Here is a 25,785-nt window from a genome sequence, read left to right as displayed (position 1 = left end):
CTAATTTATAGCCCGCTTTGGGGCGGGCCAGGGGCGGGGCCCCGCGGGAAGGCGGCGACCTGGGAGGCCACCCAGTGCCCAGTCCCCGGCCCACGCCGCCAGCGCTGGGGCTTACCCAGGGGACCGGAGCCCGAAGGAGGGACGGCGGCCAGGCGAGGGCGCCCCCTGGGGGAGCGGACAGGGACACACAACTAGCCCAGGACGTAGAGACACCTGGACCCACAGAGTCAGACCTTGGAGAACAGACACCTGAACACATACACTTAGATACAGACACACGCGACACCCTCACAGAAACACACAACGGAACCTGGGTGCACCTGAACACAGAGACGTGGACTCTCAGGTCAGATCTGGGATCAAGAACACCTCCCCACACCCAACACACACACACACTCACACACATACTCAGGTACACATACACGGGGAGCAGACACAGACACAGGGCTATGGAGATACACACACAGACACAGATACACTCCCACAGATACACCAGACACAGCTGGACACACAGACACAGTGACATGGATACAACATCAGATTCAAATTGCAGAGACACACCAGGACGTAGATACAGCCTGGCACAGCCAAGTAGCCTTGACTGCGAGCCACACACAGCTGTGGACACAGATGATCAGGTGTCCACAGGCACCTGGAGCACATACAGAGCTCCCAGACACCAAATGCCGCTGTTAGATGTGGATGCAAAATCAGAGAGGGCACCCACAGACATACAAATATGTGGCTACTCAGAGGTGGGCACACATGCAGGCATGGACTCAGGTACAGACATGCAGACACACCTGCAAAAACAGATACACCCGTGTCCCTTCCTGTAGCAAAACCTAGATAATCCTCCAATCTCACCCATCCTTGTATCCATCTAATCAGCCATCCATCTAATCGGCCATCCATCTACCCATCCATCCACTCACCCTTGCATCACCTACCCATCCATCTATCCATCCACTCATCCCTCATCCCTCCCTCCCTCAATGTTCTCTTCCCTCCCTCCCTCAATCCATCCATCCACTGAGCTTTCTTGAGGCCCCACTGTGTGCCAGAAAGGAGCACGGCCAACCTTCCAGGGACTCAGCCTAGGGCTTCTTGAACCTGGCAACCAGGGGGCCTATCTCTCATCCTGGTTTCTCTGGTCTCCTGATCTCCTGTGCTTCCAGATCCACTGTGAGCCCTGAGCGCGAAGGGTTCCTAGAGTGACAGAGGCCCACGGGGCTCCCCTGGCACTTTTGCTGGAACAAGCTCTACATTCCAGAACAAGCTCTACATCTATTGATGAATTTGGACTATAGAAGCAGCCCCCATCTCCATTCCTAGCTGACACACGGAACAGGGAAAAAAAAAATTCATGTTGCTTCAGTGGATATTTCTCCCTGGGTCAAATGGGCTCTGGCTGGAGTCTCAGTGAACAAACCCACAAACCATGTTGAGCCCAGCTGACCTGTAATTGCCCCATTTGATAGAGATTGTTGCAGAAACTGTTCCCTACAGTTGGTGGAAGCTTGGAGGAAACAGCAGGGTGAGGAGAATCACCTGACTGAGAGGGAAGTCGGTCAAGAGGCCAGGTTCAAGCGTGGCCATGGGCAGGATTTTGACTCATTTTCTTCCTCTGCAAAATGGGGGCAAGAATCCATCCCTCACAGACCTGAGTAAGACTCGGTCTAAATGACCGATGTTGGGTGCCTTACATGGCGAGCATGCAATAACTGGGGGCCCTGAGACTTGGCACCAAAATAGCAAGTGTCCCAGAACCTGCCTATTTCGGGACCTCAAGGAGAGACAGGAGGTGCAGGGACAGTCAGTTCTGCGGAAGGAAGGCTATGTTTCCACAGGTGTCAGCCCTGCCCCAAATGAAAGGATGGGTTTGGCCTTTTCTACCAGGTATTTTTTTCCTTCAAAATCCTCAGCCTGGGAGCTCCTTAGAAGACAGGGAGCCACCTAAGCATGTTATTTTTATTTTTTTGAGACAGGGTCCCACTTTGTTACCCAGACAGTGCAGTGGTGCGATCTTGGCTCACTGCAGCCTGCATCCCTCAGGCTCAAGCGATCCTCCTGCCTCAGCTCCCCCGAGTAGCTGGGACTACAGGAGTGCGCCACCACACCCAGTTAATATTTCTAATTTTTGTAGAGATGGGGGTCTCACTATGTTGCCCAGGCTGGTCTCAAACTCCTGAGCTCGAGTGATCCGCACGCCTCGACCTCCCAAAGTGCTGGGATTATAGTCATGAACCACTGTGCCTGGCCCACCCGAGATTTTTAAACTCTTCTTGACCACGGTGTCCAGCATGGTACCTGGCTCACCACCAGCCCCCAAAAATGTTTGATTTGAGAAATCATCAGTTCTATCAGCAGCAGCAGCTCCATTCTGAACATCATTTATCGCCTCTTCCTGCAGGCCCGGACTTAGTTCATTACACAGAGTGGGTAAGTTACGCAGCCCTGGGTTTAAATTTTGGCCTCCTCACTGTGTAGCCATGTCCACTACACAGCCAGTCACTGAACCTCTGTGCCTCAGTTTCCTCATTTGTAAAATGGGGGCCGTACTGGTACCCACTGCACAGAGTGTCATGACGACTGAGTGAGCCAATTCATGGAGAGTTTGTACAGCAGCAGCCAAACAGTCGGCCCTCAGTGGATGCTGGCTGTGAGAAGAATCCCATTAGATTATTCCTGGATCCCAGCACAGGACTTAGCACAGAATTCCAGGCCTGTCTCGCACCCAGCCAGCTGCCCCACTTCCTCTCCCACATTCCACAGAACTATGGCCACCTGAGTGACGCATGGCCTTGAGCAACCCCAGGATGTGACCAGCCGGGGGCAGGACTGGCTTCTAGGAAGGTGGTAGACAGAGACCAGAACCCAGGCTTGGCCCAGAGACCTGGATTCCAGTCCCAGTGACCAGGCACCTTTGCCCCTCTCTGGGCTGTAGTTTTCCCATTTGTTCAAAGGGACTGGGAAACCGTGCCCTGTCTTACCGCAGTGGTTGTAAAGGTTTCAAAACTCCACTGAGTCCCAGAGAGGGTGATTATGGGCTCAAGATCCCCAGATGCTGCAGTCAGGGACCTTTGTCATCCATTCAGGGCAAGAGTTGTGCAATGCTTAGAGCAGGAGGGCTTTGAGGTCACTCTTGGCTGTGTGACCCTGGGCAAGTTACTAGGCTTCTCTGAGCCTCAGTTTCCTTCTCTATAAAATTGGTATAGTAAGAGTCCCTGACACTGGGGATTAGAGATAATGTTTCTACAGTGCTTACAGGTCACATAGTAGGTACTCAATAAACATCACCTAAGCTTTATGATGATGTCATCAAGAGTCAGGACTCTCTCCAGAAAAGGGAGAGTCCCCGTGTGTGGGCAAAGCAGGTTGCAGTCAGTGTAGAGTATTTGGTCGGTGTTGCTCAGAAAGACCGTCTGTCTCACAAATAAATCTTGTTCCCACAGCCACTGATGCCTAGTATCCCAGCATTAGAGAGATTCAGCCCCTTCCCCAAGGATTCTCAGGCCTCAAGGTGGAGACGAAGGTGAATATTTAGAAACTTTGGAATAACCCACTACCAGTCAGACATTCCATTTAAACCTCACACTATGATTCTTATCATTTGTTAAATGAGGAACCCAGGGCTCAGAGACGGGAAGTGCCTCACCCAAGGCCACACGGTCAGGAGGTGGGAAAGCAGGACCTGTGCTTGCTCCCGCGAGGTTCAGAGGTCAGTCCTGTCTCCCTGTGCCCTCCAGGGCAGTCCTCAGGGGCCTGGGCCATGTCCAGTTCTACAGCTTTCAGTAAGTGAGGGCTCCGAGGACTGCAGCCTGTGCTCCTAACGCATGGTGTGTGGTATACACTGGACGCTTAATAAACGTTTATGGCCTGAGGGAGGGATGAGTTACCACAGCTGGAGAAAGAACAGAAGGAAGGAAGGAAACACAGAAACAAAATTAAAGTTCAGAAAGGTCGGAGACACTGCCGAAGGTCGCACAGCATGACCAGGCTCTCAGGCCCTGGTTCAGCTCAGCCACAACTCGAGGACAAGGTGCCTCCAGGCCAGAGACAGACGTGGACAGCCGATGTGAGAGGGAGGGAGGGGGTGGTGGGCAGGAGTGTGCCAGGGCATCTGGAGGTTTTTCTTCCAACTACTGACTAACCGGGATGAGCAGTGTCTGGTGTGAGGGAGCATAGGAAGGGTGGGGCAGGCTCCCCTGAGGTGGGAGGGGGTGGGGTAGGGGTGTTAGGATGGGGCCTTAGGGAAAATATCAGGAGGCAGGCGTGACCTTTCAAGCGCTTTCAGAGAGTGGCCTGTCTGGGGCGGGATCTGGATCTCCCAGGCTGTGGGGAACAGAGAACACAGCATCTGTGTCGGGAGGGAGGATTCTTTCGATGTGTCCACTTCGCAGATGGAGAGACTGACCTGGTCATCTTGTCCGCAGTTCTGACTCCACAATGTACCACCCTCCAAGTGCAGTCCCTCCCCCTTCTACTGTCCCTGCAGCTGGCATAGGGTCCCAGCCCCTTGAGCTTGATGGACCATGGGCAGGCACTTTTCTTTACTTGTCCGAAGCGTCAGTTTCTGTTTCTGTAAAAGTGGAAATCACATCCCAGACCTCACGAGGCACTGAAGGCCCTGCAGGGCTGAACCAGCTTACCCTTCTATCACATCTTCCACATTCCTCCCTTCCAGCCTCACCAGACACAGTACTCGCCCCCAAATGTGCCCTGCAAACACCCACCTCCAGGCCTTTGCTCCAGCTGTGCCCTCTACCTGGGCTGGCCTTCCCTCTTCACCTATCGAAGTTTAACCCAGGCTTTACCCATCCTCCTGAAACCCACCCAGAGACTTCCTTCTTGCTCTCTTGGCCCCACACCCACAGGATATAGTCACAGCCTACCTTGTATAAGTTCTAGTGTTTGTGAATCTCTGTCTCCCTCCACCCCTCTGGCTCTCAGTAGTTGCTCAGTAAAGGCTTGTTGAATGAATTCATGACCTGCACCAGGGGTTCTAAGGAGGAGAGAGAGAGAACCAAGCCAGGTTCTTGAGGTTAGCCCGGGAGCTCTGTTTGATAGGATTCGTGGTGCCAGTTGCCCCTGGTAGGACCAGGAATTAGGGTGAGGTGCTGGGGCCTCTCTCAGCCTTTGTTGTCTGCACCAGAGATGAGAGATCTGGGTCTGACTTACCCTCCAATCATATGTTCTACAATCCCAGGACAACCATTGGGAGATAAACAAAGGACAGACCTGGGGATGTGTGGGTAAAAGAGTAGGAATGCCCACCGCTGGGCCTCAGAGCGGGCACCAGCCTTTCCCCAGGCTACACTGCAAGTCAGGGCAGAGTCAGGCTGGGGCTTCCAAACACTATAGAAATAAATAGTGGCCCTGTACCAGCCAGGACATTGCATGAGGTATGATTCCACAAGATTGTTCAATTTCTATGGGAACAGATAAGTAAATATACATACAGTACATACATATAAACATACAGAAGAAGGTTTGGAAAAATCCACTCCAAATTGCTGGCAGTGGTGGAAGGAGATATGGGGGCTATGACTGGGGGACAGGCACTGGTAAGTTTTGAAATTTGAGAAAGCTGTTTTTATGTAACTTGGAATTGGGTGTTGCATTTAACAAGGAGTGCGATGGAAGATGAGGCTCAAATGCTAGAACCGGCAGTGAGTCCGTGAGGCAGGGGCCGCAGCTCCAGGCTCCAGTTTGCCCTCCTCTTATTGGCTGTGGCCTCCTCTTCTTCAAAAAGGACTCAACATGACCGACACGCCACCCTGCTGGGCTCAAAGGATGAGATCAGAAGAAACAGGAGATAAGGAAAATAAGTCGATCCTATTATTGTTATTATGAAGTGGCTCCAGTTCCTAGCAATCCAGACACCCGAGGGAATGGGGGGTTTTAGGATTTTTTGGAGAACACAGTTCTGGCCATCTCTGGCAGCAAGATTTGCTTTTCTCATAGGATCAAAACTGACAACCGGATTATCCCTTCCTTGGCACACGCTCCTAACAAAGACGGTCATCTGATATGACAACTCCAAAAGATGAGGAGACATTAGGGCTCAGGAAACATTAGAGATGGGAGGTGCTGAGAGGGTCAGAAAAACTGCACAGGCAGGACCGGAGCTCTGACACTGACAACAGATGGGGCCATTTGGTGTTGGGATAAACAGTTCTGCTCTTTCTGTGCAGCTTCACAGGGCAATTGTCAGTGATTGCCATGGTGACCTAGAGCCATCCTACGAGTAGAGAGACTTTGTGACCTGCACATTAGCCCCACAAGACACTTTTCACTCCCTTCTAGGTTCTTCTAGCAGCAGCAAGGTTCAACTACGAGGACGCGGCCCTGGGTTCAAATCCAGCTCTGCCGTGGACTGTCCTGTGTGATCTTGAGTGAGTCACAGCACGTCTCCAAGCCTCAGTTTTCCCCTCTGTGAAATGGGGGTGATAAAAACAGTGCCTACGTTACAGGATTTTCGTGAAGGTTGTCACCATTCTTGGTAGACAGTAAGCACTCAAATAAAGGTGGTTGATTACTCAGCAATAAAAAGGAAAGATGCATTGACACATGCTACAACGAGAATGAACTTCCAAACCATCATGCTAAGTGAACACAGGCAGTCACAAAAGACCACATATCATCTGATTCCATTTATACAAAACACCCAGAATAGACAAATTCATAGATATAGAGGGTACAGCAGGGGTTGCCAGGAGCCAAGGGAAGGGAGAAAGGAAGAGGGAGGAATGAGGAGTGACTGCTAATGGATACAGGGTTTCTTTTTGGGAGTAAATAAAACATTCTAAAATTGGATGGTGGTGTTTGCACAAATCCATAAATAGACTAAAAGCCATTGAATTGTACACTCAAATGCATGACTTTTATGGTATGTGAAATATCTCTTGATAACGTGGTTTTCAAGAATGTTTGAACGATTTAAAATAAAAAAGCCAAGAATAAAGCTCTGAAAGTCTTTGCAAATATTGTCTCATTCTCAAATTTAAAAAAAACTAACAGAAACTGCACATGTATGTGCCCAAGGAGATGTGTCGAGGAGGGGTCTTTACAGCATTGTCTGTTATGGCAAAAACCCATCCCAACCAAAGTGCCCAGTAGAGGGGGATGGATAAAGAAGCCATGCCTGGGAATATTACTCAGCAGTTGAAAAAAAGAAGAGACAGTCTCCTGTGTGTGGACATGAAAAGAATTCCAAGTCATAAGGTAGAGCGAAGAAAGCACGTTGCAGGACATTCCATGAAGTACGATTCCACCAGGCTGTTCAATTTCTATGGGAACAGGTAAGTAAATATACGCACAGTACATAAATGTAAATATACAGAAGGTTTGGAAAAATCCACTGCAAATTGCTGGCGGGGTGGGAGGGGGTGTTGGGGGCCATAACTGGGGGAAATACAGTGGTAATGAAAGGTGATTTCAATATTCCCTGGAAGGTAAGAAAAGTCTTCTGTGAATAAATAATGTTATGTATCACTTAGGTAATTAAAGGTTAATTTTACAAACAAAAGAATAACCTGTTTTACATTTAGAATTGCGCTGTTATTAAAAAAGGAAATACTCCAAAATACAGAAATTCTGGCAAAGTAGATAGAAAAAAGTATAGTCGAAGATAAAAGAGAAAGTAAATGTGCCCCCCAATCCACAATCAACCCCTAAATGCTTTTGTTAATATTGGCACAGTCTTGCAGAACCAAACCCATAAACAAGCACATGAATAAATAAGAAATTCAAGATGAGAACTGAATCACATCTAAGAAACGTAATTTTGAGGGCTACACCAAGTTTCTGTTTACTTCACAAACTGTTTATGTCTCAAAGTGCTCCTGCAGCACCACCCTGGAAAGTGCTTGAAAATCTTCTATTTTGTGACTTTGTGTCAATGAAAGTTCAGAGAGGTGCAGTGTATTGCCCAAGGTCACACAGCTCAGAAAGGGTGAAGCAGGGGCGCCGAGAAGTGCTTGCTGGAATAGCATGCAAAGGGAATTAAGCCTGCCTCGTGGGTGCCTGGCCAAGCTCCCATGGCCATGTGGGGCTGCTGGAGACATGGAGGGATGAAGCACCCGCATATACAGCATTCCCCTACATCCCTCCCACGAGGCTGAGTCATTGGCTGTGTCTGCCTGGCACACCCAGTTCAGTCAATAAGAGTCAAACACACTTTCATTCATGGAAATGAATGACCCTTTGGGGGCGGGGGCGGAGCTCGTTTGACTAAATTGAACACATGTTTGGCTAAACTGACCACTTGTTTCTCCTGCCTGTTTGATGAGCCGCTTGAGTGACGTCTGCCTCAACTGAATGCTGTAGGTCTGAAGGAACATTCAACTTGACCCAGTTAGTTTAAATCCTGATCTTTGCATCTGCGGAGGTGCTTGCAGTCACCTCGCGCCAGCATCACAGGAGACAGGAGGTTTGGCCTCAGTCCTGGAAGGGCAGGGCTTGGTCTCCAGAATAATAAACCCCACACGCACGTACAGGCATCTCCACTTGGTGGTGTCCTCTTTGTAGGCATAACGAGTCCTTTGTTTTGCCTCTGGCTGACTGCTCTTTTACATAGTCTTGTTGATTACTGCCAAACTGTCAATCAAGAGGCCCCACTCAACTCTAGTTAAGGGCAGGTCTGGGACCTAAAGTCAGCCAATCAGACGCTCTTCTGGGACTTTGACTCTTACAACTCTGACACAAGTTCTAAATAATGGTTGAAATTTGCCGGTTCACGTCTAGAACTACGTCAGCTCTCATCTTTTCTAAAGTTGGGCTTTTTAGCTGTTTACTTGATTTTTTTAAAGTCATATTTATGGAGTTAAAATTTACATACAATACAATTCACCCGTGTTGTATTACATACAGTGCAATTCACCCATAATACAGTTCCGTGAGTCGACAAATATAGTCGTGTTACTACACCACAATCATGATACGGAACATTTCCATCACCCCCCCGCCCAATTCCCCTTATGCCCTTTTGCAGGCAGTACTCTCCCCCTACCTTCCTTCCCTGGCAACTACTGATCTGGTTACCGTGCCTATGGTTTTGCCTTTCCAGAATGTCGTAGGCATGGAATCACGCAGCACGCAGCCTTTTGTGTCTGGCTTCCTTCACTTGCCGTAATGCATTTGATTCATCCCTGTTGTTGCAGATATCAGCGGTTCATTCCTTTTTATTACTTAGTACTATTCCGTCAAATGAATATACCACAATTTACTTGTACGTTAACCAGTTGAAGGACCCTGGGGTTGTTCTGGGAGATTATGAATGGAGCTGCCATACACGTAGAGGTACAGCTCCTTGTGTGGACAGATGTCTTCACTTCTCTTGGGCAAATACCTGTGAGCCATCCCCACATCCTTCCAGTTAATTTTTTGAATGTGGTTAAGCTGCCCTGAGCCTCTTTTCATTCATGCAGCCCAGCAGCTGAATGGGACAGTGACAGCTCCCTCGCCTAATTCTCCCTGTGACTCTGTGGGGTTTATGGATTATTGACCTCATTTTTACCAAGGAAACAGAGGCTTCGAGAGCCTAAATAACCTGCCCCAGACCACACATCAGGTACTCAAATCTAAATCAAAGTCACAAAGGAAGCCACAGCCCCCTTTCTAATTTCCCAGTCACCTTGGTGGGAGGGAACTTTCACAAGGAAGGTTCTAACGAGTGTTTATTGACTGATGAGTTATCGAATAAAAGCCTCACTCCCTTTCTCTGGGCCTCAGTTTCCCATGTGTGAAATGACAAGTAGGGACCAAGTAATGAATTTCTGATGCCTCTAGCGTCCGTGATGTTCACATGCGGTGGCTGTGAAAGTGGAGACATCAGGCCCTTCTTTTCGGATGAAAAATTCCAGGGAAATGAAGCTGGTGGGGGAAGGGGAGCCCAGCACTCACTCCGCCATCAGTCCCCACAGGCAGCCTCCTGAGCCTGCGCCCAGAGCTGGTTGACCCCTAGAAGAGCAATTTGTACTTCCTGCCTTTCTGGCCTAAAAAAAAAAAAGAAAAAAGCCCCTGTCACCTTGGATTCACATCACCCCCCTTGCTAAGAATCTTCTAAGGGGTGCAGCCCCCTCTCTTCACCAATATTTTCAGAATGTCCAGTTTTCTAAACAAGACTTGACAGGCTGGTTTCTTTTTTAAACTTTTTAAAATAAAATAAATCACCCTGTGCACGATCCGGAAGCTCCCATTAGATTAACCCTTTGGTTTCCTAAGCGGCAGCCCCTGTGGGCACAGAGAGGTAGACAGAGGGAAGCGACAGGGGCCTCACCTATAAGCCAGACTCACCTGCTTCGTAGGTCACCTCCCTTCCCAGTGCTCACAGGACAGTACCCAGGCCCATCAGGAAGCTCAGAGGCACAGCGACTGGGGCTTCCAGGCCCAACAGCTCCTAGCTGTACAACCTACTGCAAATGTCATGTCTCTGACCTCAGTTTCCACACCCTGATAATGGGGCTAATGAGAAGACCAAGCTCACAGAGTAGATAAGAATAAATGAGTTATTGCATGGTTTAGTGTTTGGTGCAGGGAAAAGCTGCAGATGTTGACTGTTTTTATTACTCTTATAATTACTTCCAAGGGCTTCAAAGACCTTGATTCCATCTGTGCCCCTGCAAGTCAGCTCTGAGGGTAGGTGAGAGAGGATGGTCATTGTTCACCTTCTGTGTGCCAGGCTCTGTGGAAAGAAGCTTTATGCATGTGATTACCACCCCCACCCCCCCGGCTTTTTTTCTTTTTCTTTTTTTTTTTTTTTGAGATGGAGTCTTTTGCTCTATCACCCAGGCTGGAGTGCAGTGGTGCAATCGCAGCTCACTGCAACCTCCATCTCCTGGATTCAAACAATTCTCCTGCCTCAGCCTCCTGAGTAGCTAAGATTACAGGCATGTGCCACCATGCCTGGCTAATTTTGTATTTTTCATAGAGATGGGGTTTCACCATGTTGGCCAGGCTGGGCTCGAACTCCTGACCTCAGGTGATCTGCCCGCCTTGGCCTCCCAAAGTACTGGGATTACAGGCGTGAGCCACCGCGCCTGGCCGTGATTGCCTTTTGATTGTTTGTTTGTTCTCAGCCCCATCTGGCCGCACAAGGACCATAAGTTAACCCTTCTCCCAGGTAGTTCTATGTCTAGATGACAAACGGCTCCATCACCCAATTTCCAGATGTAAAGAGTAGGGGCCAGAGGCCGGGCACGGTGGCTCATACCTGTAATCCCAGCGCTTTGGGAAGCTGAGGCAGGTGGATAACGAGGTCAGGAGATCGAGACCATCCTGTCTAACACGGTGAACCCTGTCTCTACTAAAAACACAAAAAATTAGCCGAGTGTGGTGGTGGGCACCTGTAGTCCCAGCTACTCAGGAGGCTGAAGCAGAAGAATGGTGTGAACCTGGGAGGCGGAACTTGTAGTGAGCCGAGATCACACCACTGCACTCCAGTCTGGGCAACAGAGCAAGACTCCGTCTCAAAAAAAAAAAAAAGAAGTAGGGGTCAGAGAGAGCAAAGAGCATGCCTCTGGTCACTGGAGCTGGGGTGGGCCCTGTGGTCTGTCTGGGTGGATTCACACTTGGTCTGATTCCTTCCCTGTGGGTCCTGGTCCCATGCTCTGGCACAGACTATAGATGCAGAAAGTGAGGCATTTGCCCAGGATCAGATCTGCCCAGGTCCCAAACCTGTGCTTTTTGCAAAATACCAGCATTAGCTAAGGAGGGAGTAAGGATGAGAAGAGCAGCAGAAGGAGGTGGGTGGTACTGTTGTCCAGGTGAGAGAGGATGGAGGCTGGACTGGGAGGTGGGAGGACCCTGCTCACACCCTGTTTGTGCATACTGTTTCTCATGCTTTTTTTATCCTTCAGAGTTTAACTCCAGGATCACGTCTTGATGACAACCATCTCATCAAAGGCCGCTTGGCCATCATTTGCCAAGGGCTCACTGAGTACAGGGGCTCTGAAATTTACATGCATCTTCAGTCTACTCACCATCCCTGACTTTAAATGCCATCTATGTGCTGAAGGTTCCCACATTTGCATATTCAGCCCTGTCCTTACTCTTAAATCCCAGGTCCAGGTTTCTAATCACCTCCTCAAAATTCCTGATGTGCCCCACCCCCTATTCACTCCCCCGCAATATCCCCATCTTAGTGGACACAAACGCCACCATTCCCTAGGCTCAGTCACCAGGGTCAGCTTTGACTCCTCTGTCTCAGATCCCACCCCAATTTTTCAGGAAATCCTGGTTGCCCTGCCTTTAAAATATCTCTAGAATCTGGCCACTTCTTACGACCTCTGCCTCTGCCACTGCCACCATTATTCTGGTGCAAATCACCAGTTTCTTTCACCTGGACTAGGTCTCCCTGTTTTTCCCCTTGATCCCCACTTCCAATCTGTATTCCGCACAATAGCCAAAGGGATCTCTTTAAAACTTAAGTCAGCTCCTGCCGCTCCTCTGCTCAAGACCTGCAGTGACTGCCCGCTTCACTCTGATTAAAGCCAAAGTTCTCCTCAGGTCCCCAAAACCTCCACCATCTGCTCCCATTGTTCTCAGACTTTCTCTCTGGCCACTCCCTGCTCACTTGGCCCCGGCACGCTGGCCTCCCTGCCATTCCTTCAGCTTGCCAGGCGTGTCCTCTGTTTAGAACTTTTGCACTGGTCGTTCCCTCGGCCTGGCGTGCTCTTCTTTGACTTGGTAGCCTGGGTGTAGCGTGGCGCCTGAGCAATCTGCGCTGCATCCACACAGCGGGTTCTGGAGAGTGTGGAGGGAACTTGATGATGAAGGGACAGAGATTTGGCCCACACACATTAGATGCTGTGTGACCCTGGAGATTGCTTAACTATGTCTCAATTTCCTCTTTAGCCAAACGGGCTCTAAGTGAGCTGATGATGTTACTGGGGTCCCTGACTCATTGTAGCTTGTGGGGAGAAAGTGGTCATGCCCTCAGAAACTGTCTGGTCAACCTGCCGTTGTAGAGCTGGGAACATTGAGGCCAGAGAGGAGTCCCATTGTCCAAGGACCCACGAACAGAGACAGAGCTATGGGGTTTTTGAAAGATTAATTTGCTTATTGGATAATTTATTTATTGAACATTTATTGAGTACCTACTGTATGCTTAATTGTGAGTAAGACAGTTTCTGCTGGCAAGGAACTCTCAGCTCAGTGGACGAAACAGATGACAAGGTGCTCACTATGCAAATAGTAATTCCTGGCCTGGCATGATGGCTAACCCCTGTAACCCCAACACTTCGGGAGGTGAAGGTGGGAGGATCGCTTGAGCCCAAGAGTTCAAAACCAGCTTGGGCAACATAGTGAGACTTTGTCTTTACAAAAATAAAAATAAAATATTAGCCAGGTATGGTGGCACATGCCTGTAGACCTAGCTACTTGAGGGAGGCTGAGGTAGGAGGATTGCTTGAGCCAAGGAAGCTGAGACTACAGTGAGCCATGATCGTGCCATTGCATACCAGTGTGGGCAACAGAGTAAGATCCTGTCTCAAAACAGTAACAACAACAAAAAAAAAAACAAGAACAACAATTAATTTTCACAACCAGTGTTCAGGGTCATGGTGGAAGAAGGCTTTGGGACCTGAGAGACCCCCAGATGAAAAAGGGATTCTCTCTGTGTGACAGATCAGGGCAGCCTCCATGGAGAAGGTGACACAATGTGGGTTTTGCAGTATGAATATGAGTTTTGCAGATAAGGTAAAGAAGAGCATTTCACACTGATAGATTTTGGATGTTGTCTGCTCTAAATCTCATGTTGAATTGTAATCCCTAGTGTTGGAGGTGGGGTCTGGTGGGAGGTGATTGGATCATGAAAAGTGGATTTCTCTGCAGCCATAAAAAAGAATGAGTTCATGTCCTTTGCAGGGACATGGATGAAACTGGAAACCCTCATCCTCAGCAAACACCACATGTTCTCACTCATAAGTGGGAGTTGAACAATGAGAACACATGGACACAGGGAGGGGAACATCACACCCTGGGGCCCGAAGAGGGGTGGGGAGAAAGGGGAGGAAGCGCATTAGGACAAATACCTAATGCATGCGGGGCTTAAAACCTAGATAATGGGTTGATAGGTGCAGCAAACCACCATGGCACATGTATATGCCTATGTAACAAAACCGCACGTTCAGCACATGTATCCCAGAACTTAAAGTAACATTTTTTTAAAAAGTGGATTTCTCATGAATAATTTAGCATCATACCCTTGGCACTATCCTCGTGATAGTGAGTGAGTTCTAATGAGATCTGGCTGTTTAAAGGTGTGTGGCGTCTTCCCCCTCTCTCTCTTGCACCTGCTCCTACTATGTGATATACCTGCTCCCACTTTGCCTTCACCTTCTACCATGAGTAGAATCTCCCTGAGGCCTCCCTAGAAGCCAAGCAGATGTCAGTACCATGCTTGTATGGCCTACAGAACCCTGAGCCAATTCAACCTCTTTTCTTTATAAATTACCCAGCTTCAGACATTCCTGTACAGCAACGTAAGAACAGCCTAACAGACACGCAAGGAGACTTGTCTGTGCACACAGGGGTAAAGTTACAGAAGTGAGTAATAGTGTGGAGTATTCACAGGAAGAAGGAGTGAAACAATATGGCTGGAGTTTGGGGGTACTTGGAAGGAATGTCAAGACTGGAGAGGTTAGTGGGGCTTGGACAACAAAGGTCTTTGTCTACCAGGCTCAGTTTAAGACACAGGGAGCCATGGGAAAGTTTAAAGCAGGGAAGTGGCATAGTCAAGGCTGCATTCTGGGAAAATAGTGCTGGAATTGTTCATCATGGAATTTTAGATCTTTTTTTTTTCTTTCTTTTTTTTTTTTTTTAGAGGCAGAGTCTTGCTCTGTTGCCCAGGCTAGAGTGCAATGGTGCAATCTTGGCTCACTGCAACCTCTGCCTCCTGGGTTGGAGTCATTCTCCTGCCTCAGCCTCCCGAGTAGCTGGGATTACAGGGCTGCGCCACCACGCCCGGCTAATGTTTTTTGTATTTTTAGTAGAGATAGGGTTTCACCATATTTGCCAGGCTGGTCTTGAATTCCTGACCTCATGTGATCCTCCCACCTTGAACTCCCAAAGTGCTGGGATTGCAGACATGAGCCACCGTGCCTGGCCAGAATTTTAGATCTTGAATTTAGTGATTATCATCATCCCTGGGCCCTTTTTAAAAGAAGAGCAAATTGAGGCCAGAAAGGGAAATGGCACCCACCGTTCATCAGGGGCAGAAGCATTTGCCCCCACCCTGGTCTCTGTAGGTGGGGCTGAGCCTGATGCTGGGGTGTGTTTGCAGGTCCTGTGAAGTGAGCTGTTCCCAGTGGGACCAGTTCCCAGCCCTCTGTGACATCCCTCTCTCTGCTCCTCCCCTTCGGGCCTGTCTTGCAGTCTCCGAATATCGTGGTTGATGTGGAAACTCTCTTGTTACACGTTCCTTTTCCAGTTGTGTGACCCTAGCTGTGTGACCCTAGCTGTGTCCTTCCTCTCTGGAGCTTTGGTTTCCCCACCTGGCTAATGGGGGTGATCAGTGGAGTGATGGCTGGCACTGACTATCAAGCACTCGGGGATCTCCTCCAATTCTCCCAAAGGCCCTGAGGAAGAAGAGGGCCTGCCATTGTCAGTGCCCCATCCACTGGCAGCAAGTGTGAGGCGGTTGTGGAAAGCAAGGCTCATAATTTACCTCACTAGCCTGTGTGGTTCTGGATGGCACAGAGCCAACTGGGACTCGCATTTTTCTCATTCTGGTCCCTACTCCCCTCTTCGTGTGACCTAAAACCTTAACAGCTGTGTAAGTGAAAGTGGAACAAACAAAGCAACCCCTGAGAGACATCTCATGATACCAAGGGGCAGCCTCAGAGGACAGACCAACCCTCCTCTCAATCCCTAAAAAGCCCCTGCCTGACTGAGCACAGCTGGGAGCAGTGAGGTCAGGCCTGGCTTGGTAGATCAAAACAGCAATGGCCCCAGGGCCTAATGGGTGCACGGGAGGGGCAGGGCTGAGTTGTTGATCTAGCTCTTAAAGATCCTTGAGCTTGAAGTCACCCTGGGACAGCCTCAGCAAGCACTCAAGACTGGCACTTGGGAAAGGTCACATGGCTTTGGTACTTGGCCAGTTTTAGATGTGGAGAAGCACTACTATGTTAGAGTCTAGATTATCTTAGAAACCCAGCTCTACCCGTGAGTTCCTGAAGAAAGACTCTGAAATCTCTCAGGCAGCAAATGGAGGTCAACTTGGTCTTCAAGCGTGGCTTGGCGCCCACTCTGGATCCAGCTCTGTGCCAGGCCCTGGGGGAGATGAAGAAATGAGGCAGGCCTGCTTTCTCTCTGTGGCTTTAAGAACGGCTGTGATTTCCCTGTAATTAAGCATAATACATGTTCACTGTTTAAAATTTATAAAATACAGAACAGTGAAAAGATGAAAGTTCAAGTCAATCCAAATATCACCAACAAAGAGAACAAGTGTTAACACTGTGTTTTATCTTGTTCAGTGTTGCTACATCATATTTAAGTGTATGTGGATATACAAACTCACATAATTATGTATTTAATTTCTAAAAATGGAATCACTCAATTGTCCAGGAAATATTTGTTGAACATTCACCCTGTGCCAAGCATGCGGCAGGCGGTGGACCAGAGAATGTGGTTCCTACTGTCATGAAAGTTGACTCTAAGCACAATTTTGTCCCTTGCCTTTTTTCACTGTGTGCCTAACAGTTTCAAATTACATATATTTCTATAACACATTTATTGGTTTTCTAGAATTTTATCACATGGCTGAATCCTAACTTATCAAGCCCCGCTTTTCTTGGACATTTAGGTTGTTTCCCATTTTTTTCACTACTGCAAACAGTGCCATCCCTGTAGCCTTGGGCTCAGAAGGTGGATTGACTTATTCCATATCAATTTCAACCTCCTCTTATATGTCTTCCTCAACTGCAGGGGCTGGAAGGGTGAAGACTGCGTTTCCCAACTCCCTTGCAGCTAGGGTTTAGAAACCAATTAAGTAGTTCCCATTAAATGCACTTGTGTGAGGTTTTGAAGGCAAAAGTAAGAGAGACGTCATCCTCCTGCTTTTGCCAGTTGTGAAGCCACTGAGACCTCCTACAGCCGTGTCTACAGTGCCTGGTCACCAACTCTTGGGTGTTGAGAAGTGGTGATGGGACATCAGCCGCATCTGATGGCTGGAGTGAAGCTAAGGTGACAAATTCCTGAAGACAATAGTTCCCAAGCTTCTGGGTGGTGGCAGAGGCAGCATCTTCCTGGGCAGGCCAGTTTAGTGGTGACATTCTAAGAATCACTCCTAGAAGCCCAGGTCCCTTGCTTCAGAACTTTTCATGATTTTGCAAGAACACAACTTCTCGCATTAAATCTCCTTATGTTGAAAGTAGTGAATGTGGTTTCTGTGACCTGCACCTGAACTCTGGGTGATATACGCTACATCTTTGAGCCTGTTGGCAACTATTTCCTTAGACTAAATCTCTACCGTGGAACTTACAAGTCAAGGATTCGTTCTTTTTGTTTATTTAAATAGTTTTACTGAGACGTAATGAATATACAATATTTAAAGTGTACAATTTGATACTTAGTGTATTCACAAAGTTGTAGATCTATCACCATCATCTCATTTTAGAACATTTCTTCACCCAAAAAAGAAATTTCATACCCATTAGGAGTGAACTCCTTAACTCTCTCCCCAGTCCTAGGCAACTGAGAGCCTATTTCCTATCTTTATAGGTTTACTTATTCCAGACATTTCATATAAATCAAATTATACAATATGTCACCTTTTGTGGCTGGCTTCTTTCACTTAGCATAATGTTTTCAAGGTTCTTCCATGTTGTGGCACATATCAGAATTATATTTCTTTTTATTGCTAGATAATGTTCCATTATATGAATATACCACATTTTATTTATCCATTCATCAGCTGATAGACATTTGGGTAGTCTCCACTTTTATTTTATTTTTAGAGACAGGGTCTTGTTCTGTAGCCCAGGCTGCAGTACAGTGGCACAATCATGGCTTACTGCAGTCTCAACCTCCTGGGCTCAAGCAGTCCTCCCACCTTAGCCTCCTGAGTAGCTGGGACTACCGATGTGTGCTACCACACTTGGCTAATTTTTTCTTATTTCATTTTATTGTAGAGACAAGGTCTCGCTGTGTTGCCTAACCTGATCTCAAACTCCTGGGCTCAAGTGATCCTCCTGCCTCAGCCTCCCAAAGTGTTAGGATTACAGTCGTGAGCTACTGAGCCTGGTTTGTTTCCACTTTTTAATTCTTGTGAATAATGATACTGTGAACATTTGTGTATATGTTTTTGTGTGGATGTATATTTTAATTTCTCTTGGGGAGGCTGGTGTCAGCAAAAGTCGGGGTGTTGGTCGGGGGCCGAGAAGGCTTTAGTGATACTTAAGAAGGAGAAGGAAGGGGAATGGAGGCTAACTGTAACATCCAAAACACATGATGATAAAATTGCAGTTGGATTGTGCCTGCATTAGTTCTGGACAACAAGACTTGAATGCAAAGACAGCACCAAACAAATCTAGAATAACGAGCCTCAACATGCAGTCTAACAAGATGGTTTCAGGCCCAAGTAATGTAATTGGTGGAACTTAGAGGAAGAATCCTTCCTTTGAAGTGTTTCTATGTTGTTGTGCTGAGAATGCTTCATGGTATTCAGTCAACTGGAGCGTGTACATGGAGTTTTGATATTGCTGTCTACCTTTGGCCAGCAGAACAGTTTACTCCTCCAAGAGCTCACTCAGGTGGAAAGTTAGGAATTTACTCAGACAGACATTTTGACACATGTGTCATCAAACTCGGAGCCTCCTCCCCCTGACGCTGATTTATTACAGTCTCTGGCTCTGTCTATGTGTGGATGGAAGATGTCTGGCAAAGTCAGAGAAGCCTGTTATGAGTTTTTTCTCCAAATCCAAGGATTGATATTTTTGCCAGATTGGACTGCTTGTGTTTGAAAAAGAGGCCAGGCGTGGTGGCTCACGCCTGTAATCCCAGCACTTTGGGAGGCTGAGGCAGGTGGATCACCTGAGGTCAGGAGTTTGAGACCAGCCTGGCCAACATGGCAAAACCCCGTCTCTACTAAAAATACAAAAACATTAGCTGGGCGTGGTGGCACACACCTGTAGTCAGTTCCAGCTACTCGGGAGGCTGAAGCATGAAAATTGCTTGAATCCAGGAGGCAGAGGATGCAGTGAGCCGAGGTTGCGCGACTGCACTATAGCCTGGGCGACAGAGTGAGACTCTGTCTCAATAAAAAAAAAAAGAAAAAGAAAAAAGAAAAGAAAAAGAAAGGGTGGTGGTGGGAGTTATTGTTGGTTGTCTCCTGGGACTTGTTTTCCTCTTCTTCTCTAATGAAGGAATTTTTAGCAGAGAAAAAAAAAATTTCTCTTGGATATATATACCTAGAAGTGGAATTGCTAGATCACATGGTAACTCAATGTTTAACTTTTTCAGGGACTCCCAAACTGCCTTCCAAAGTTGTTGCACGATTTCACATTCCCACTAGCAATCTATGAATTTCCAATTGCTCCATGTCTTTGTCAACACTTAATATTGTCTCTCATTTTTGTTAGAGCCAGTCTAGCGGGTATGAAGTCGTATTTCATGGTTTAGATAGACAGTTCCCTAATGACTGAAGATGCTGAACATCTTTTCATGTGCTTACTACCCATTTGCATATCTTCTTTGGAGAATTGTCCCTTCAAATCCTTTGCCCATTTTTAGGTTGAGTTATACGACTTTTATTTATTTATTTAGAGACGGAGTCTCACTCTGTTGCCCAGGTTGGAGTGCAGTGGCATGCATTCGGCTCACTGCAACTTCCACCTCCCGAGTTCAAGTGATTCTTGTGCCTCAGCCCCCCAGTAGCTGGGACTACAGGTGCCAGCCACCACGACCAGCTAAGTTTTGTATTTTTGGTAAGACAGGATTTTACCACATTGACCAGGTTGGTCTCGAACTCCTGACCTCAAGTGATCCGCCTGCCTTGCCCTCCCAAAGTGCTGGGATTACAGGTGTAAACCACTGCATATTTATATGAGTTGCAAAGCTTCTTTGTATATTCTGATACAAATCCCTTAATAAGACATGTGATTTTCCTTTTTTTAAAAATTTCTGTGGGTTGTCTTTCTACCTTCTGGATATTGTTTGCAACAGAGAACTTTTTAATTGTGATGAAGTTCAGTCTTTTTTTCTTTAGCCATTTGTGCCTATAGTGTTATATCTAAGAAGATTTAGATTAACCCAAGGTCATGAAAGTTTACTCCTGTGTTTTTTTCTAAGAGTTTTATACTTTTAACTTACATTTAGGTCTATGATCCATTTTGAGTTGATTTTTGTGTGTGGTGTGGATGTGAATATCTAGTTGTCCTAGCATCATTTGTTGAAAGACTCTTCTTTCCCCTGTTGAATGAATGGTCTTGACACCCTTGTTGAAAGTCAATTGGTCATAAGCATAAAGGTTTATCTCTGCATGCTCAGTTTTATTCCCTTAATCTATATGTCTATCCTTAGGCTGGTACCAAACTGTCCTGATTACCTGAGCGTTGTAGTTAGTTAATTTGGGGTCTCTTGCAATTCCACATGAATTTTAGGATCATCTTGTCAATTTCTGCCAAAAAAAAAAAAAAAAGCCAGCTGGAATTTTGACAGAGATTGCATTGAATCTTTAGACGGATTCCAAGAGTATTGCCATCTTAATGATATGAAGTCCTTTGATCCATGAACACGGAGTGTGTCTCCATTTACTTAGATCTTTCATTTCTTTCAACAATATTTGGTAGTTTTATGTATACAAGTCTTGTATACCTTTTGTTAAATTTATACCTACAATTTATTCTTGTTGGTGCTATTGTAAATTAAGTTGTTTTCTTAGTTGGATTTTAGATTATTCATTGCTAGTGTATAGAAATACAATTGCTTTTTATATATTGATTTTACATACAGGTTCCACAACCTTTCTGAATTTGTTTATTAGTTTCACTAATTTTCTAGTTGATTCCTTACCATCTTTTTGTATATAAAAGATTATATCATCTGCAAATATAGTTTTATTTCTTTCCCATCTGGATGCCTTTTTTTCCATATTCTTAACTAATTGCCCTGGTTGGAACCTCCAGTACAATGTCGAATAAAAGTGGCAAGAATGAGCATCACTGTTTTGTTCCTGATCTTTGGGAGGGAAACATCTAATCTTTTGCCAGGAAGTATGATGCTAGCTGTAGATTTTTCATCGATGCCCTTTATGAGGTTAAGGGCACCTATTTTTTTGAAGGCTTTTGTTTTGTTGTGTGAATCGTGCTTCTTTGAGATACCAAACATTCTTTCTTGGCTACTCCCTTGGCCACATAACTCCCATGACAAGCTGGGTCACTGTGAAGGAACAGCTTTCAGAAATGACCAGAATTCTCCAGGTGATGAATAATCAGCAGAAAGGGGGAGAGGGGGTGAAGGAGGGAGCGGGGAGGACAGGGGGAACACACATCCTCTTCCTTGATCCGGTTACAATACTCCTGCTTGTGCAACCAAATGCAGAACTCGCCCTTTGGTGATTGTAATTTAAATGTGGGTCCCTGGCCGGGCACAGTGGCTCACGCCTGTAATTCCAGCGCTTTGGGAGGCCAAGGCAGACAGATCACCTGAGATCAGGAGTTCGAGACCAGCCTGGCCAACATGGCAAAACCCTGTCTCTACTAAAAACACAAAAAATTAGCTGGGTGTGGCAGTGTGTGCCTGTAGTCCCAGCTACTCAGGAGGCTGAGACAGGATAATTGCTTGAACCCGGGAGGCAGAGGTTGCAGTGAGCCGAGATCACGCCACTGCACTCCAGCCTGGGAGTCAGAACAAGACTCCATCTCAAAAAAAAAAAAATGTGGGTCCCTTTATGAGCTTTCAACTAAATTAGTGGTTCTCAACCCTTAGCCCAAAGCACCCCCCACTTTAATCACTTTTTAATTGAGGTATAGCATTGTGACAGTTGATTTTATATGTCAATTTGGCTAGGCACGATCTTTTAAAAGATGAAATTGGTATTTAAATCAGCCGACTTGAGTAAAGTAGATCACAAAAGTAAAGCAGCAGAGTGAAGCAATCTGTCTACAGTGTGGGTGGGCCTTGGTCAATCCATTGAAAGCCTTCACAGGAAAGGACTGAATTCTGCCAGCAGGTGGCCTTCAGACTTGAACTACAACGTCAGCTCTTCTCTGGGTCTCTGGCCTGCCACCCTAGCCTGCAGATTTGGGACTTGCCAGTCTCCAGTCATGTAAGCCAATTCCTTAAAATAAAATAAATCTCTCCCCTCTTCTCTGCTCTCTCTATCTCTCTCTCTATCTCTTTACACACACACACACACACACACCCCATTGGGTCTGTTTTCTGTTTCTCTGGAGAACCCTAATATGAGCCTATATACAGAAGAGTGCACATCACTGTACAACTTGATACATTTTCACAAACTGAACCCATCTGATCACAAAACAGGAACACGACCATCACCCCGGAAGTTCCCGTTGTGCTTCCATTCACCGTCCATCCACGAAACAGGAACACGATCATCATGCCGGAAGTTCCCCTTGTGCTTCCATCCACCCTCCATCCCTCAAAGGTAATCACTCTCCTGCCTTCTAATAGCATGGATGAGTTGTGCTGATTCTAGAACTTTCTATAAGTGGTGTCATTCAGCACACACTCTTTTGTGGCTGGCTTCTCTCACTCAACCGCATGCTCGTGTGAGACCCATCTGTACTGCTGAGTGTAGCTTTGAGTGACTGATTCTTCCTGCTGTGGGTGTTCCTTTGTGCGCCTCACCTCAGTTTATGTATCCATTCAGCTTCGAGATTTTTGAGATATTCGTGTTGTTTCCAGTTTGGAACTATTACAGATGGTGCTGCTGTAAACATTCTTGCACGTATCTTTTACTTTTTTTATTTTTCAGACAGGGTCTCACTCTCTCACCCAGGCTGGAGTGGTGTGGCACCATCGGGGCTCTCTGCAGCCTCTACCTCCCTGGGCTCCAGCGATCCTCCCACCTCAGCCTCCCGGGTAGCTGGGACTACAGGTGTGTGCCACTATACTTGGCTAATTTTTGTATTTTTTGGTAGAGATAAGGTTTCGTCATGTTGCCCAGGCTGGTCTCAAACTCCTGTGCTCAAGCAATCTACCTGCCTCGGCCTCCCAAAGTGTTGGGATTACAGGTGTGAGCTCCTGCACCTGGCCACATATCTTTTGATGAACATGTGAACACATTCTAGCTGAGTTTAAGCCCACAAGTATGATTACCCAAGCCCCCTTTCTCTATCAAACATTTTATGCTTTCTTTCATTTAAATGTTTTGAAATGAAACTTATGGATGATAATACACACATACATCAATGCAATGTCTCTAATACAAAGGAGACATAAAATGGAAGTGATTTGTGATAAAAAAAATAAAGTGTATTTCAATATGTTCTTAGGCGCAACTACCCAAGAAGGCATAATGAAGGTGCCAGGACCCTGTATGCCTGTAATTAGTAAGTCTGGATTCCAGAGATGTAAGCAGACCAGACGCCATGACACAAAAGAAGTTCCAAAAAAATGAAATGTCAGGAGGTGAGGGTGAAGATTGAAATAAAACCTGCTGTTTGGGCAAGACATAACAGACTTGACTTATTTGTATGTGATAACAGAAAGAAAGACTTTAATTGGAGTAAGGAGAGTACCCTCAAGGCACACTGCAGCCTGTCAGTGGGGGAAATAAGGAAGGTGAGCCTCAGTGTGCAGTGATAAAGAACTCCCATTTTATGACACAGGCCAGGGTAGCTGTGTGGTCACCCAGAAAATACATCTTCCTTGAAAATCCCACTTGCAACAGAGGGGTGCATTCTGCCTTCAGATCCCTCATGAGGCAGAGGCAACAAGCAAATAGATCATGAAAGCAGCTTTAATCCAAAACGCTATGGAGGAGCCATGTGGGGCACCTGTGGAAACAATTTCTGAACAAGACTGGAAAATAAATGGTGACCTCATCATCTCAATGTATCTTTTTCACAACATAGATTTAAAGTAATCATCCTTATGGTCATTTTGTGAGATTCAGTGAGATTTCTTGCATCTCTCCTAATTTACTAATACTTGTCTCTAAGATTGTAAAAAAGAGTCACACACCTCCTCTGTTATAAGTATCTGCAGTTGGTTTCACTGTTTTTGCTGTAACAGCGTTCGTGCCCTGGAACCCTTTTCCTCTAGATATGTAGTTGGCGGTGGTCTAACACATTGACTAGACAGGCTGTGAGGAATGAGAATGTTATTCAATAATTGACTCACTGCCATTCCATTTATGTGTCCTTGTCAATAACAACCTTTTTCTAAGTTACTGAGTTTTTCACGGAACTTCTTGTAGAAACCTTTCAGTACTGCAATGTAGTAAAGGCTGACCGATTTATAGTTGTCGTAGGTTTGCATCTGGCGGACGTTTGAAAACTACGAACGATGTGGGCCAAATTTCTGTTGTGTGGGACTGTCCCATCCACTATGGGATGCCCAGCATTCCTGATTCTTGCCCTGTAAATGTCACTAGAGCCCCCAGTGCAAAAACGACCCCATGCATTATGTAAAATGTCCCCTAGAGAATGACCAATTTAAACCCACTCCATCTCAGTCTTAACCTCTTCACCCCACACTTAGTTGTTGGCATTTGAGTCCAAGTTCGGGGGTTGGCAGTCACTCTTATTATATAGTTTTTAAATTTTTTTTAGACACGGGATCTTGCTTTGTCACCCATCTTGGAGTGCAGTGACGCATTCATAGCTCACTGAAGCCTCGATTGCTGGGGCTCAAACAATCCTCCCACCTCAGCCTCCTAAGTAGCTAGGACTATGGGTGGGTGCCAACACACCCAGCTAACTTTTTTGGTGTGTTTTTTTGTAGAGACAGAGTGTCTCTGTGTTGCCCAGGGTGGTCTTAAGCTCCTGGCCTTAAGTGATCCTCCATCCTCAGCCTCCCAAATTGCTGGGATTACAGGCACAAGCCACTGTGCCCAGCCACTCTTATTATATTTTGTTTGCTTATATTCTGCTCATCGGTCCTGCTGGTCAGGATCTTTGGACATTCTGGTTCTGATATCCAATGCCTTATTGCCCCTCCTAGCTATGCTGTACTGGGCCATCTTCCCACCTTAAAATGATCTATAGACCTGTTGAACAGGTGGGGCTGGGGGCAGAGCCCTGTGACATTCCACCATGGACCTTTGTTAAGGGCAATGGCAAAAGTTGATCGTTGATATCTTCTGGCTTCTGGTTCTTTGTCAACCTCATAAGGATACAGCCCAGGTTCCATTAATTTGTTCTTCCAATGCCTAATGTTAGAACTCCACGCAGGTGGAGAGAGTGTATCTCAGAAGAGAGAATGACTTGCCTAGGCTCACTCAGCGAGTCAGAGTCAGAGCAGGGACAAAGTCAGCTGCCTAAGACTGACCCACTCCAGGGCTTAGGGGATTTAAATTCCTCTGATGGCTACTCAGCAGCTCAGAGTGGGCCATGCACTGCTCTGATCTAGCCTAAAAAGGGGTGGAATCCGAGGGCCTGCCCCGGCCAAGCACACAGTGTCCATTAGCCTATTTTGGCATCGGGTCTGACTCTGGAGAATGGGCGGGGAGCCAGTGCTCTGCGGAGAGGGTGGGTTGAGCGGACCCATCTGATGAGAGGCACCAGCAGCTGCCCACTCAGGCTTCTGGGACTGAGTGATGGACAGAGCCCCTAGATGCTCTGTGCTTCAGACCTAAGAACATAATCTCTACCC

General features: G+C 46.8%; 1 long non-coding RNA gene across 1 annotated transcript; it reads left to right on the top strand.

The window, feature by feature from the left end:
• The first annotated feature begins 6,092 nt into the window (after positions 1–6,092).
• LOC119618431 (uncharacterized) lies at positions 6,093–23,813 on the top strand. Its single transcript, XR_012091237.1, has 5 exons — positions 6,093–7,304; positions 22,172–22,270; positions 22,489–22,612; positions 22,943–23,065; positions 23,463–23,813. It is a non-coding gene; the product is annotated as an uncharacterized lncRNA (long non-coding RNA).
• Positions 23,814–25,785: the final 1,972 nt, after the last annotated feature.

The sequence above is a fragment of the Chlorocebus sabaeus genome, chromosome 2 (assembly GCF_047675955.1).
Source record: "Chlorocebus sabaeus isolate Y175 chromosome 2, mChlSab1.0.hap1, whole genome shotgun sequence".
In the NCBI taxonomy this organism is placed as follows: Eukaryota; Metazoa; Chordata; class Mammalia; order Primates; family Cercopithecidae; genus Chlorocebus; species Chlorocebus sabaeus.
This window is presented reverse-complemented; position numbering and strand designations above follow the sequence as displayed.